The sequence below is a fragment of the Symphalangus syndactylus genome, chromosome 5 (genome assembly GCF_028878055.3).
Source record: "Symphalangus syndactylus isolate Jambi chromosome 5, NHGRI_mSymSyn1-v2.1_pri, whole genome shotgun sequence".
NCBI classification, from domain to species: Eukaryota; Metazoa; Chordata; class Mammalia; order Primates; family Hylobatidae; genus Symphalangus; species Symphalangus syndactylus.
Genome location: NC_072427.2, coordinates 62,223,818 through 62,237,174, shown reverse-complemented (window position 1 = coordinate 62,237,174; position 13,357 = coordinate 62,223,818). Strand labels below are relative to the sequence as shown.

At 36.3% G+C, this 13,357-nt stretch overlaps 1 pseudogene; it reads right to left on the bottom strand.

Moving 5' to 3' along the window:
- Positions 1-12,435: 12,435 nt before the first annotated feature.
- Positions 12,436-13,152, bottom strand: LOC129481784 (RNA-binding protein PNO1-like; annotated as a pseudogene).
- Positions 13,153-13,357: the final 205 nt, after the last annotated feature.

The following is a 13,357-nucleotide window of genomic DNA, read 5'->3' as shown; positions in this document are numbered from 1 at the left end:
CAGGCCGCCTTGACTGATATGAAGAACGCACACAATGGGGGAGAAGGAGCTGCTCAAAGTAAATTGTGTGCTATTACTGGAAGAAGAGGGAATCGTTGCTGGGCAGACAGAAGTAACAGATGTCCACTACAGATGCCTACTGGTGGAATATATGAATTTTATTCTAACTTTATACAATAAATATTCATCTGTGTAAAAAATTTCCATATAATAATGAGTAAACTCCTAAACTTTCTCTTATTATTTCATTTCAATTGATGACAATAATCTTAAACCTAAAATTTTAGTGTGATATTCTGAGAATGCAGGTCTTAGGTTTTAGAAAAGAAACTTTCAGGAAAAAAAAATTTAAAGAATGCAATTTTATGAATTGAAAAGGAAGAAATTTTAAAAATCTCTTAAGACACCATTTCTGATGCTTCGCTTGATTTGTACCACATAAGAAAAAGAGATATATGTTTACCAAAAAGTTAATAGTAATAAAAAATACCCAATAATAAAACAGGTCTCAGAGTTCATATTTCTTCATGAACTTTCAATTTATATATTTTATGCTGTCAAAAACAATAGAGTCAGCTATGCTTAAGTTTATGGCTTTGAGAAAGCCTGATAAGATTGGACATTTAACAAAACTTGTGACAGCATCAGGATGAAGCCTACCATTTTCTTGTGTCTTGCTGGCCCACAGCGACTAATTTAAATGTTTGTTCATATAAACTAAACTGGTAGCAGGAACAAATCACTTTGACTGGTTTACTTGCTTACATAAGAAGGCAAACCACCAGGAAGATGACAACCAAAAGTTAATAGATAAAAATATCAACAAACTCTCTTCCATTTTTTGAATTTTCATTCAAGAGTAAAGATAGTTTCACTATAGTTTGTAGTTCCTAACTTTCCTACCTGTCATCTAACATTGAATAAATGTTATTGATGCACTATGGTATCCTAGGTGCTAGTTTAATAAGTAGTTAGATAATGAGGAAAGAAAACAATCAAGGGTACTTTCAAATATACTTCTGGTAACCTAGAGATCCTGCCTTTTATTCCCAGTCTACTCTTCCTAAGCTAATTTAATTTATTTATAGTCTGACCAGTCTGTTGTATATATATTGACTTGCACTGACTGTTTTTTGTCTTTTTTTCTATTTCTTATTTCTGTCAGCATTTCAAAGGTATTATTTACATGCAACAAAAATTACCAATTTTAACTTATCAATTTTAATTCAATGAGTTTTGACAAATGTATATAGTCATATGACCACTACCATAATCATGATCTAGAACATTACTGTCATTCTTCCTGTTCTTCTTGCAACCTCTACCCGTAATCCCTGGAAAACACTGATCCGCTTTCTGTGGGTGATAGTTTTGGTTTGTTGTTTTTTGTTTTAATTTAGCGTAATGCTTTTGAGACTCGTCCATGTTACTGTTGTGGAGTGTGGGGAGGGGGGAGGGACAGCATTAGGAGATATACCTAATGCTAAATGACGAGTTAATGGGTGCAGCACACCAACATGGCACATGGATACATATGTAACAAACCTGCACATTGTGCACATGTACCCTAAAACTTAAAGTATAATAATAGTAATAATAATAATAAAAAACATTATTTTTGGAAAGAAAAAAAGAAAAATACTGGGATGTTTTTGCTGTGTTAATAAAGTTTCCCTCTTTTACATTACTTCAGTTTTGGTAAGTAAATCAGATTGCCAGTTCATCTGACTAAATGTGAATTTTTATGAACTGCTTGATTTTACAATTTCCCTTAAGCAGAAAAATTCAAAGAAAATTTCAATAACTATAAAGTTCTGGAGAAAATTATATTTCTGGTATCAAGATTATTGATTCTTAATGTGGAGGTAGGTATATGTTCATAAATTGGCTAACTCAGGAATACTTTTGTATGCCTTCTAAGTGGAACCAAAAGTGTATCAGATATAAATTTCACCCTCGAGCAGCTTTTTTGGACTTAAGACAAAACACAATATGAGCAACAGCATGATGTGATTTGAAAAATTCTGGGAAAGTCTTTGCTTGACAGTTGCCTTTTTTTTTCTACTGATTGGTTGTCTGAGTCCATTTGGACATGTGTAACAGAATATCATACACTGGGTGGTTTATAAACAATGGAACTTTATTTCTCACAGTTTTGGAGACTAAGAAGTTCATGATCAACACACAAGCAGATTTGCTGTCTGGTGAGGGCCCACTTTCTGATTCAAAGATGGCTCCCACTCCCTGCATCCTTACATGGTGAAAAGGGCAAGACCACTCTCTAGAGCCTATTTATAAGGGCACTAAATCCATCCATAAGAGCAGAGCTCTCATGACTTAAGCACCTCCCCAAGTCCTCACCTCCCAATTGGCAGCACATTGGGGATTAGGTTTCAACATATGAATCTGGGGGAACATAAGCATTCAGTCTATAGCATAGGCTAAATAATACACAATTTCATTAGACATTCTGATTATTAAGGAAACATTTGCCGTTAAAATACAAATACTCCTTGGAATGAGAACACACATTTTCATTTACCAGCAATTTTATGATAAAGGATGAGTTGCTCATGTGCCTTCCAACATGAAAAGTTTAAATATCTCACTTCAGAATGGTTATATTTTGATACTTGAGTGGGAAAAGTTTCTGGAACAGAAGGGCTGGCCAGAAAATACAATTAATTCCGACAGATATGGGACTTTGGGGAAGGGAAGAAGAAACAGCTCAGAATGCCTGGGGTCTGTGTGAAAGGTTGGAAGGTTGGGTAAGTGAGGTATAAATGTAAAGGAAATAAAAGAGACAAGTGAAAGTCACCAGGGTTTATTCAATCAATATTTAAGGAACATCTACTATGTTCTAGAACATAGCCACTTATGCATACAGCAGTGAGCCAAAGTCCATGCTCTCAGGGGGTATGTATTCTGGCAGGAAATAATGAAGTTAAAAAAATAAAAAAAATAAATTTATGTAATATTTCAAGGGTCAAATGTTACAATGGATGTGAAACTGGTGGTGGGAGGAAATGTTATTTTAGTTCATCAGGAAAAGTCCCTCCAGTGAGAGACCTCAATGAGGTGAGGGAGCAAGCTTTACCGGTATCTGGGGGAAAAGCATCTAAGGCAAATAGAATAACAAATTCAAGATCCTTGTTTGGGGGTGGCGGGGGTAGAGGAATGTTTTTTACATGTTGAAGTAAGAGCAGAGTCCGGTGTGGCCAGGGAACAGTGAGTGAAATTGGAGAGGTAGCAAGGGACCCAGGTAAACACTTTGGATTTTCTTTTCAGTGGGATGGAAAACCACTGTGGAGGGGAACAGAGAAACAAGATGATTATACTTATGTTCTGTATGGATCGCTCTGTCTGCTTATGGAATAGAGAATAAAGAAACAAGAGTGAAAACAGACAGACCATCTTGGAGGCTGTTCCAATAGTCCTAATAAGGGATGATGGTGATTTTGACTAGAGTGATAACTATGGAAGTGATGAGATGTGATAAAATTCAGGGTATATCTTACAGGCATGTATATAGATTGAGATAAATTGACAAAGAATGAGAAAATGAAAGACAAGCCTGACCTTTTTCACAATTTTGTTAGGGCTGGCAAAATAAGATTTCATTTCACATGATTTTGGCAGCATATATTGAGATTACTTTCAGTTTGAAGGTTGTATATTTTGGAGAAAATGCATGGTTCTAAGACCTTCAGAAAACATGTAAAAATTGCACTTTGGTACACTGAATGATGTATGTAAACTACCATAGCTAAGAATGAGAATATTTTGATAGCTTGATAGCTCTGACAAATGGTAATATATAGACTTATCCCTTGTGATATATGCTGTCACTGAGCTGCTTGAACTAGTTGAAATCCCTTCTCAGCAATATTTCATCTGGTTGGATTTCAGCACTGAACAAGGGCTTCACTGTCTGTATAACTTGTCCCCAACTTACCTGGCCACATCCTCCCCAGCATGTCCTCAATGCAAAAGTCCCACTGTGCTCCTTGTCATTTCCTGTTTACCAAGGCACTTTCCACATTCTCTTGATGCTTCCTCTGCCTCCAAAACTCTTTTCCCTCTGCTCCACAGGCAAAATACTTTTTATTCTTCAAGAATTATTTCAAAGGTCACTTGACCTGAGAAGTATTTCTAAATCCACTTTTCTCTGCCCACCTTCTAATCCCAGGTAGATTTGTCATCCCCACTTCTCCATACAGGATCTGTGATTCACTTGGTACTATATATCACTCCTCCAGCACCACAACCTCCCTAATTGTGAGACCCAGCATCTACAATACTACCTAAGATGTGGTGTAACATTCAGTACTAATAGCATCGAGTGTTTTACAAAGTACCAGGCACTGCACAATGCGTAACCTAATTAATCCCCACAACAAGTCCATAGGTCAATTATTTATCTCTTTTGAGGAAACAGAACACTAGAGGCTGCAAAATTCTGCCAGGGTCACAGCTGACATGGGCAGAGCTGACGTTCAGATCCAGAGTATCTTATTTTCCAGCCAAGGCTCTTAATCAGTAAGCATAGTCCCTCCTCACAGGATGGCTACGTAGAATTGAACTATGCTCTAGATTGTGTCAAAGAAATAACAGAATCTCCCAATGTTAGTAGAATGTCTTCTCACAATGAAAGATGAAGTTTTCTGTTCTATAACATCATAGATATATCCAAGTATAACAAAAAGTAGCCTCTTTTGGAGATTTACATGAAACATCAAATTCAATCATCAATCTGTCAGTTTAAATTTTTATACAATGGTGAAACATATCACAGCACTTTCTAGAGAAATGCTTACCAATTTAGATTATGAGGAGATGCATATAATTACTTGAAATAAGTCTTGAGAAACATGCTGAGTAGGGTTACTAAGTTGTTCTAATTCATAACTTGAGTGAGATAATCACAACAAAGGGAGTAAAGGCACATTCAAGTATAAAAGTAGATTGCTTGCTGGAAATGGGTTTTCCAAATGGAAGAGATAAATAGCCCCCACAGCAGAAAGCACTGCCATGAAATCTGTCACTTGGCTAGAGAGAGAGCTGCAGACAAACCCTACTTGAAAATCAAACCTCCTAAAGTGAGCCTCAATACATTCAAGAAGAATGAATTTGATAAAGAAGACCTGTATATAACCGCATTTCCAAAGCCAAGATGAGCATAGGCTCTGGAGAAACAATGATGAATGGCACCATGTCTTTGTTGCACAGAAGCCCCAGAAAATAGGATTGTGCAAGAAGTAAACTAGAAGATCCAAGTCAAGTTTCATCATATAGATGTACTGGAAGAGAAAATGACTAGTTGAAAAAAATATCCTCAAATAGAGTTTGTTTGTCCCACCTCAGCCTAAAAGTACTTTCTTGTGGCAATCTTCTCTCATCCTCCAGCTAGATTAAATCTACTGCTATCTGTTCTCATCTGTACTTTCTCTCAGCTACACTTATCACAACTGTATTTATATTGATGTGTTATTGGTACCATTGTCAAGACCATCCCTCCTCCTCTGGCCCCAGTAGACTAGGTTTTTATGAAGTAGACATCATATCCTGGCTTGCTCATCATTGTATTTTCAGTTTTTCACACTGACCCAACAAGATAGGTGCTCAAAACTTACTTGGCAAATCAATAATGACTATTGCCATGCAAGCCCTAGATGATGTAGAGAGGAAACAAAGGTATGATTAACTTTAAACACTAACACAGAAACAGGAGCTAAAATTAACAGAGAAAATACAATTTCTAACCCTGGAGCCTAAGGTCACCTAGAACCATCACCACTGAGCCCACTCCCAGTTTCTAGTAGCACCTTTTATATTTAGATCAGAGTCAGAGAGGGGGAGCAAAAGCTCTGTTAAGAGGCTTGCAGTCTTACTCAGAAATGTTACCATGTTGAAGACCTAAAGAACTTCCTAAAATATTTACAACATAATTTAGATTATTTGAGCACAGAGTTTTCTTAATAATTTTTAAATTTTTTAATCCAGAATTGTTATATCTTTATTTAAAAAATGAGTCAAAATTGAAGCTATACCTAGGTATATATGCAAATGAGTTACATTGTATAGGTTGCTTGACAGGCTAAACATGCCAAACATGTACGTTGCAGCTAGCAACTCTCTAGGCATGCTATGAATTTATGGTGTCATATACATTGCAATTATTGATTTACGTAAGTATTGCAATTTCTCTACTAGTGTAACAGATTTTAGCTTGAAAGGACCGTAAACTGAGAGGCTCACTGTAGTTTAAAGCTGGCAGCTGGTGAGAAGATGAATTCTAAGCCAGAAGAAAGAACAGGCAGGAGGCTCCTGCTGTTTTCTAAAGAGAGTGTCCCTGGGTGATACATCTGCTATTGAAACATCAAAACACATTTCATTGCGGGATCTTCCAAACATACTTAATCCAGATATCTTTGATTTTATGTGGCAAAATGAAAAGACATACATTTTGCATTTCCTATTATTAAAAAATCTCAAACTCTCAACGCAAATATTGACTTGTGTGGTAGGTAGAATAATGGCCCCCAAAGATGTCCATGTTCTAATCTTCAAAACAAACGAATATGTTACCTTACATGGCAAAAGAGACTTCTCATACGTGATTAAGTTAAGGATCTTGAAATGGAAATATTATTCTGAACTAGGTGAGTCTAATATAGTCACAAGAAGCCTTATAAGAGGAAGGCAGAAGGGTCAGAGTCAGTAGGAGATATGAGGATGGAATCAGAGATAGGAGTTGTGGCATTGCTGGAGTGGCCAGCAGACACGAAATGAAGGTAGCCTCTAAAGCTGGAAAAGGCAAAGAAGGAACTCTCTCTTAGAGTCTTTAGAAGGAACTCGGTTCTGATGACACTCTGGTTTTAGCCCTAAAAGATCCATTTCCCAGACTTCTGACTTATAGAAAGCAAGATAATTTGTGTTATTTCAAACCACTAAGTATGTGGTAATTGGTTACGCACCAAATGAAAACTAACACAATTCATAATTATGTTGTTGACCTCTTATTATCTCTAGCAATAATTCCTTTTCCTAGGTATACTTTATTACTGCACATTTTATTCTTAGTCTTACTTTAAGTGATTCAGTTCTTCCACATGATAAAGTGATCTGGGAAGACAAGACGTAGTGGTCAGTAGTAAAACTACAAGTAGAATGTGTATTGAGCATTTACTACATTTGTGTTACACTCCAGTCAACACTATGTTATACTGTATTTACTGTATTATTCCACGATTTTAGGTGCTATAAGGGCAGAAAAAATATGTCATTTTTTCCTTTGCCAAAGCTTACAACCTTTCTGGGAGACATGATAAATTCACACATGAAATAATTGTGTTACCTTCAGGGCTCCAGTCTTGCAAAATATGACTAACATAGTACCAAATGTAAGGGTTCTTAGAATATTCACCCTAAAAAGGTAAGCAACTGCTCTCCTGGTTCACAAAACCATACCTACCCTATAAGTCTCCTGAATAGGATTTAATTTATCTCTTTTTAATTAAAAAAATTTTGTGGGTACATAGTAGGTGTACACATGTAAGAGGTACAGAGATATTTTGGTACAGACCTGCAATATGTAATAATAACATGATGGAAAATTGGGTGGCCATCTCCTCAAGCATCTATCCATTGTGTTACAAAATGTCCAGTTATATTGTTTTAGTTATTTTAAATGTAGAATTATTATTGAGTATAGTCCCCTGTTGTGCTATCAGATACTAGATCTTACTCATTCTTTTCTACTTATTTTGTTTTACCCATTAACCATCCACACTCCCCACCAACCCCCACTACCCTTCCCAGTCTCCAGTAACCATCCTTCTATTCTCTATCTCCATGAGTTCAATTGTTTTGATTTTTAGATCCCACAAATAAGTGAGAACATACAATGTTTGTCTTTCTCTGCTTGGCTTATTTTACTTAACATAATCATCTCTACTTCCATTCATGTTGTTGCAAATGACAGAATCTCATTCCTTTTTATGACTGGATAGTACTCCATTGTGTATATGTAGAACATTTTTTTATCGGTTCATCTGCTGATGGACACAGGTTGCTTCCAAATCTTGACTATTGTGAACAGTGCTGCAATAAACATAAGAATGCAGATATCTCTTCAATATACTGATTTCCTTTCTTTTGTGTATATACTTGGGAGTAGGATTGCTGGATTGTAAGGTAACTATATATTTAGTTTTTTGAAGAACTTTCCAACTGTTGTCCATAGTGGTTTACTAATTTACATTTGCACCAACAGTATATAAGAGTCCCCATTTCTTCACATCCTTGCCAACATTTGTTATTGCTTGACTTTTGGAATGAAAGCCATTTTAACCTGGGTGAGATTATATCTCACTGTAGTTTTGATTTGCATTTCTCTGATGATCAATGATATTGAGCACTTTTTCATATTCCTCTTTGCCATTTGCATGTCTTCTTTTGAGAAATGTCTATTCAAGTCTTTTAAATCAGATTATTAGGTTTTTTACCTATAGAGTGGTTTGAGCTTATACATTCTGGTTATTAATCCCGTGTCAGATGAGTAGTTTACAAATATTGTCTCTCACTTTGTGAGTTGTCTTCTCACTTCATTAGTTGTTTTCTTCGCTGTTCAGAAGCTTTTTAACTTGATGTGATCTCATTTGTCCATTTGTGCTTTGGTCACCTGTGCTTCTGGGGTATTCCTCAAGAAATCTTTGCCCAGGCCAATGTCCTGGAGAGTTTCCTCAATGTTTTCTTGTAGCAGTTTCATAGTTTGAAGTCATCAATTTAAGTCTTTAATCCATTTTGATTTGATTTTTCTATAAAATGAGGGATAGGGATCTAGTTTCATTCTTCTGAATGTGGATACTGGTTTCTACAATACTGGTTATTGAAGAGACTGACTTTTCACCCAATGTATGTTCTTGGCATCCTTGTCAAAAATGAGTTCACTGTAGATGTATGAATTTATTTCTGGGTTCTCTATTCTGTTCCACTGGTCTATGTATCTGTTTTTATGCCAGTACCATACTGCCTTGGTTGCTATAGCTCTGTAGTATAATTTGAAGTTAGATAATATGATTCCTCCAGTTTGTTTTTCTTTTCATTCAGGATAGTTTTAACTATTCTGGGTCTCTAGTGATTCCATATAAATTTCAGGATTGTTTTTTCTACTTCTTTGAAGAATGTCATTGGTTTTTTTTTATAGGGATTTCATTGAAACTATAGATCATTTTGGACAATATGGACATTTAAACAATATTGATTCTTCCAAACCATGAACATAAAATATATTTCCACTTTTGTGTTGTCTTCAGTTCTTTCATCAATGTTTGACGGTTTTCATTGTAGAGATCTTTCCTTTCTTTGGTTAAGTTCACTCTTAGGTATTTTATTTTACATTCTCTTTTCCTTTTCAGATTGTTTGCTGTTGGTATATAGAAATACTGCAGATTTTTGTATGTTGGTTTTGTATCCTAAAACTTTACTGAATTTATCACTTTTAACAATTTTTTTTTGGTAGAGTCTTTAGGTTTCTCAAATATAAGATCCTAACATCTGCAAACAAGGAAAATTAGACTTATTCCTTTCCAATTTGGATGCTCTTTCTTTTTTCTCTTTTCTGATTGCCCTAGCTAAGACTTCCAGTAGTATGTTAAATAACAGTGGCAAAAGTGGGTACCCTTGCCTTGTTCCAGATCTTAGAGGAAAAGCTTTCCATTTTTCCCCATTCAATGTAGTAGTATGTATGTGTCTGTCTTATATAGCTTTCATTATGCTGAGGTATGTTCCTTCTATACCTGGTTTTTTGAGGTTTTGATCATGAAGGGGTATTGAACTTTATCAAATGCTTTTTAATCATCAATTGAAATGATCATATGGTTTTTTTTCTTCATCCTGTTGATATATTGATTGATTTGCATATGTTGAACCATTCTGCATCCTTGGGATAAATCCCACTTGGTCATGATGAATAATCTTTGTAATATGTTGTCAAATTCAATTTTCTGGTATTTTGTTGAGGATTTTTGCATCAATGTTCATCAGGGATATTGGCCTGTAGTTTTCTTTTCTTTTTTTTTCTTTTTTTGATATATTTGTCTGGTTTTGGTATCAAGATAATACTGACCTGGTAAATGAGTTTAGAAGTAGTCCCTCCACCTCTATTTTTTGAAATAATTTGAGTGGAATTCCCTATGTATTTGGTAAAATTTAGCATTGAAACCGTCAGGTCTTGGGCTTTTCTTTGCTGAGAGACTTTTTATTATGTCTTTGATCTCATTACTTGGTATTGGTCTGCTCAAGTTTTGGATTTCTTCATGGTTCAATCTTGGTAGGTTATATGTGTTTAGGAATTTGTCCGTTTCTTCTAGGTTTTCCTGTTTTTTGGCATATAATTGCTCATAGTAGCCTCTAATGATCCTGTGAATTTCTATGCTATTAGTTGTAATGTCTGCTTTTTCATCTCTGATTTTATTTATTTGCCTACTCCCTTTTAGTTTAGTTAGTCTAGCTAAAGTTTTGTCAATTTTGTTTATTTTTTCAAAAACTAACATTCGTTTCATAGATCTTTTGTATTATTTCTTTTCATTTCAATTTTATTTATTTCTGTTCTGATATTATTTCTTTTCTCCTGGTAATTTTGGGTTTGGTTTTCACTTGCTTTCTTATTCTTTAAGATGCATCATCAGTTTGTTTATTTGAAGTTTTCTACATTTTTTTGTATTAAAGTCACGTTTAATAAAGTAAGTTCTTTCCATTTTACAATGTATAAAATAATCGTATACTGTTTCAACAGGCAGAAACTGGCTAATCTGCATTTATAAAACATAGTTTTTTTAGGTGGGAAAAACATTCTTTTATCATTTCATCTTTACTACTTAGAGGAAACAGACTTATGATGGTTCTAACTTATTATTTTTCAACTTTAGAATTATTCATTCAGTAGAAGCCATACTTCAAGTACTCACACAACCATCAACCATTCTGTTTTTCACTTTCTGTGTCACCTTCAAAAATTATATGAAATAGTCAACACATTTTATTATAAAATAGGATTTATATTAGACAATTTTGCCCAACTGTAGGCTAATGTAGTGTTCGGAGAACTTTTAGGGTAGGCTAAGCTATGATGTTCAACTTTTGCTATTTTCAACTCACAATGGGCTTATCTGGACATAAACCCATCATAAGTTGAGAAGTATCTGTATACCCAACACTGGTTATGTATACTTTCATTAAATACTCATTTGAAAAATAAAACTTTCTTCACATCAACCCTATGATGTAGGTCTTTAATTTTTAAAACTGCAAAACAGGTTCCAAGATGAGCTCTTACTGATTCATACAGTATAGTATTGCCAAAACCACTGCTTATGACCTCTCAAATATTCCACACATCAAGGCTGGGTGCGGTGGCTCAAGCCTGTAATCTCGGCACTTTGGGAGGCCAAGTTGAGCAGATCACTTGAGGTCAGGAGTTCGAGACCAGCCTGGCCAACATGGCGAAACCCCATCTCTACAAAAAATACAAAAAACTACCCAGGCATGGTGGTGCACACCTCTAGTCCCAGCTACTAGGGAGGCTGAGGCAGGAGGATCACTTGAACCCAGGAGGTAGAGGCTACTGTGAGCTGAGTTTGCACCACTGCACTCCAGCCTGGAGGACAAGGTGAGATCCCATTCCCCTGTTCCCCTACAAAAAAATATTCACATATCACCCAGTATTAAGGAAGGGTCATCATTCCAAGAGGTTTTCCTGAAATAATCTGTTAAATTACAATTTATAAAGAAGAAACGCTTATAAATTTTTATGGTTTTAAATTTATAAATATAAAAGTATAAATTCACATAGAGCTGTTTAAACAAGAAGTTTCCCTGAGAGGATTATAAACTATGCAATCTGCTACATGTGATTTTAAATAATCATAAATTATACCTAATGTGTAAGTATAATAATAGAATCAATTTTTTATATTTAAATTATCCTGGCCGGGCGCGGTGGCTCACGCTTGTAATCCCAGCACTTTGGGAGGCCGAGGCGGGCGGATCACGAGGTCAGGAGATCGAGACCACGGTGAAACCCCGTCTCTACTAAAAATAGAAAAAATTAGCCGGGCGTGGTGGCGGGCGCCTGTAGTCCCAGCTACTCGGAGAGGCTGAGGCAGGAGAATGGCGTGAACCCGGGAGGCGGGGCTTGCAGTGAGCCGAGATCGTGCCACTGCATCCAGCCTGGGCGACAGAGCGAGACTCCGTCTCAAAAAAAAAAAAAAAAAAAAAAATTATCCTAAAACCTGTTGAGTGTGAATACTCTTAAACCTTCTTTTTTTGTTTATGCTTCTGGCTGAGAATAGAAGAAGGGACGGAGGCTTCAAGTGACTGAAATTCTTCAGATGGTTTCTTGTTACCACTCGTAAAGAAAGTATTTTTCTCCAGAGTCCAAAGGCAAGATAAAAAGTCTCTGACTTGAAATCAGAATTGATCTGCTGATCTGCTAGCCACAGCTTGCATATTGCCATAAACTTTGGAAGGAGGATTTCCCAAGATTAGGTTGCAAATGGCAATTCTTGCCATCGTGATGCTTTGGAAGGAGCCAAGGATGTGAGCTTTCACATCAGCCAAAACTGTCCGCGTCCGTGTCACATTCTCTGTAGTGAAATCGTGTTTTCCTCCTTCGCCAGCGATTCTTCCTATTGCCCTGGATAGATGGTCTCCCTTTAAGGGTTTAACATCTATAATTTCAAAAGACTCTAGGAAGAGGTCATCCAACCTGATGAGGGCAAGCGCCTCCTCCACTTGAAAGCCGAGAATAAAGGCTTTCACAAAATCAGTTGCTTTTGTCAGAGCGCTAACATCCTTGGTTTCTTTACAAGTCCTGATTTCTACATCGCTTGATTTCAAGTTAAAGTGTATCTAAAGTCCCAAATGTTCGACAATAGGAGTAAATATCTTCTTCATCCAGTTTTCTTTTAATGGTGTGTATCTGTTAGCTGGGACTGGAATTTTCCTCATTTCTTCTTTCCCACTCAGGAGCCCGTCCCCACAGAGGGGCGGGAAGACGGGCCTCTTCGCTGGCCTGGCCTCCTCTGTGTCCATGCGGCCTGCATCCCCGCCCTCTCCCACTGCTGACAGCTGTTCAGCCTATTGTTTCTTCGCCCGCCGGCCACCCATAATCTTAGTTGTATTGAATCTTTAAAGAATTGTTTTGTAGTCTCATATATGGTCTATCTTTGAGAATAATCCAAGCACTGAGAAGGATGTGTATTCCACAGCCATTCTGTGTCTCATAACTTATTTTTTTCATCTCTTTATATTTCTGTACTTTGTTCTGGAAAATATCCTTAGTTTCATGTTCCAA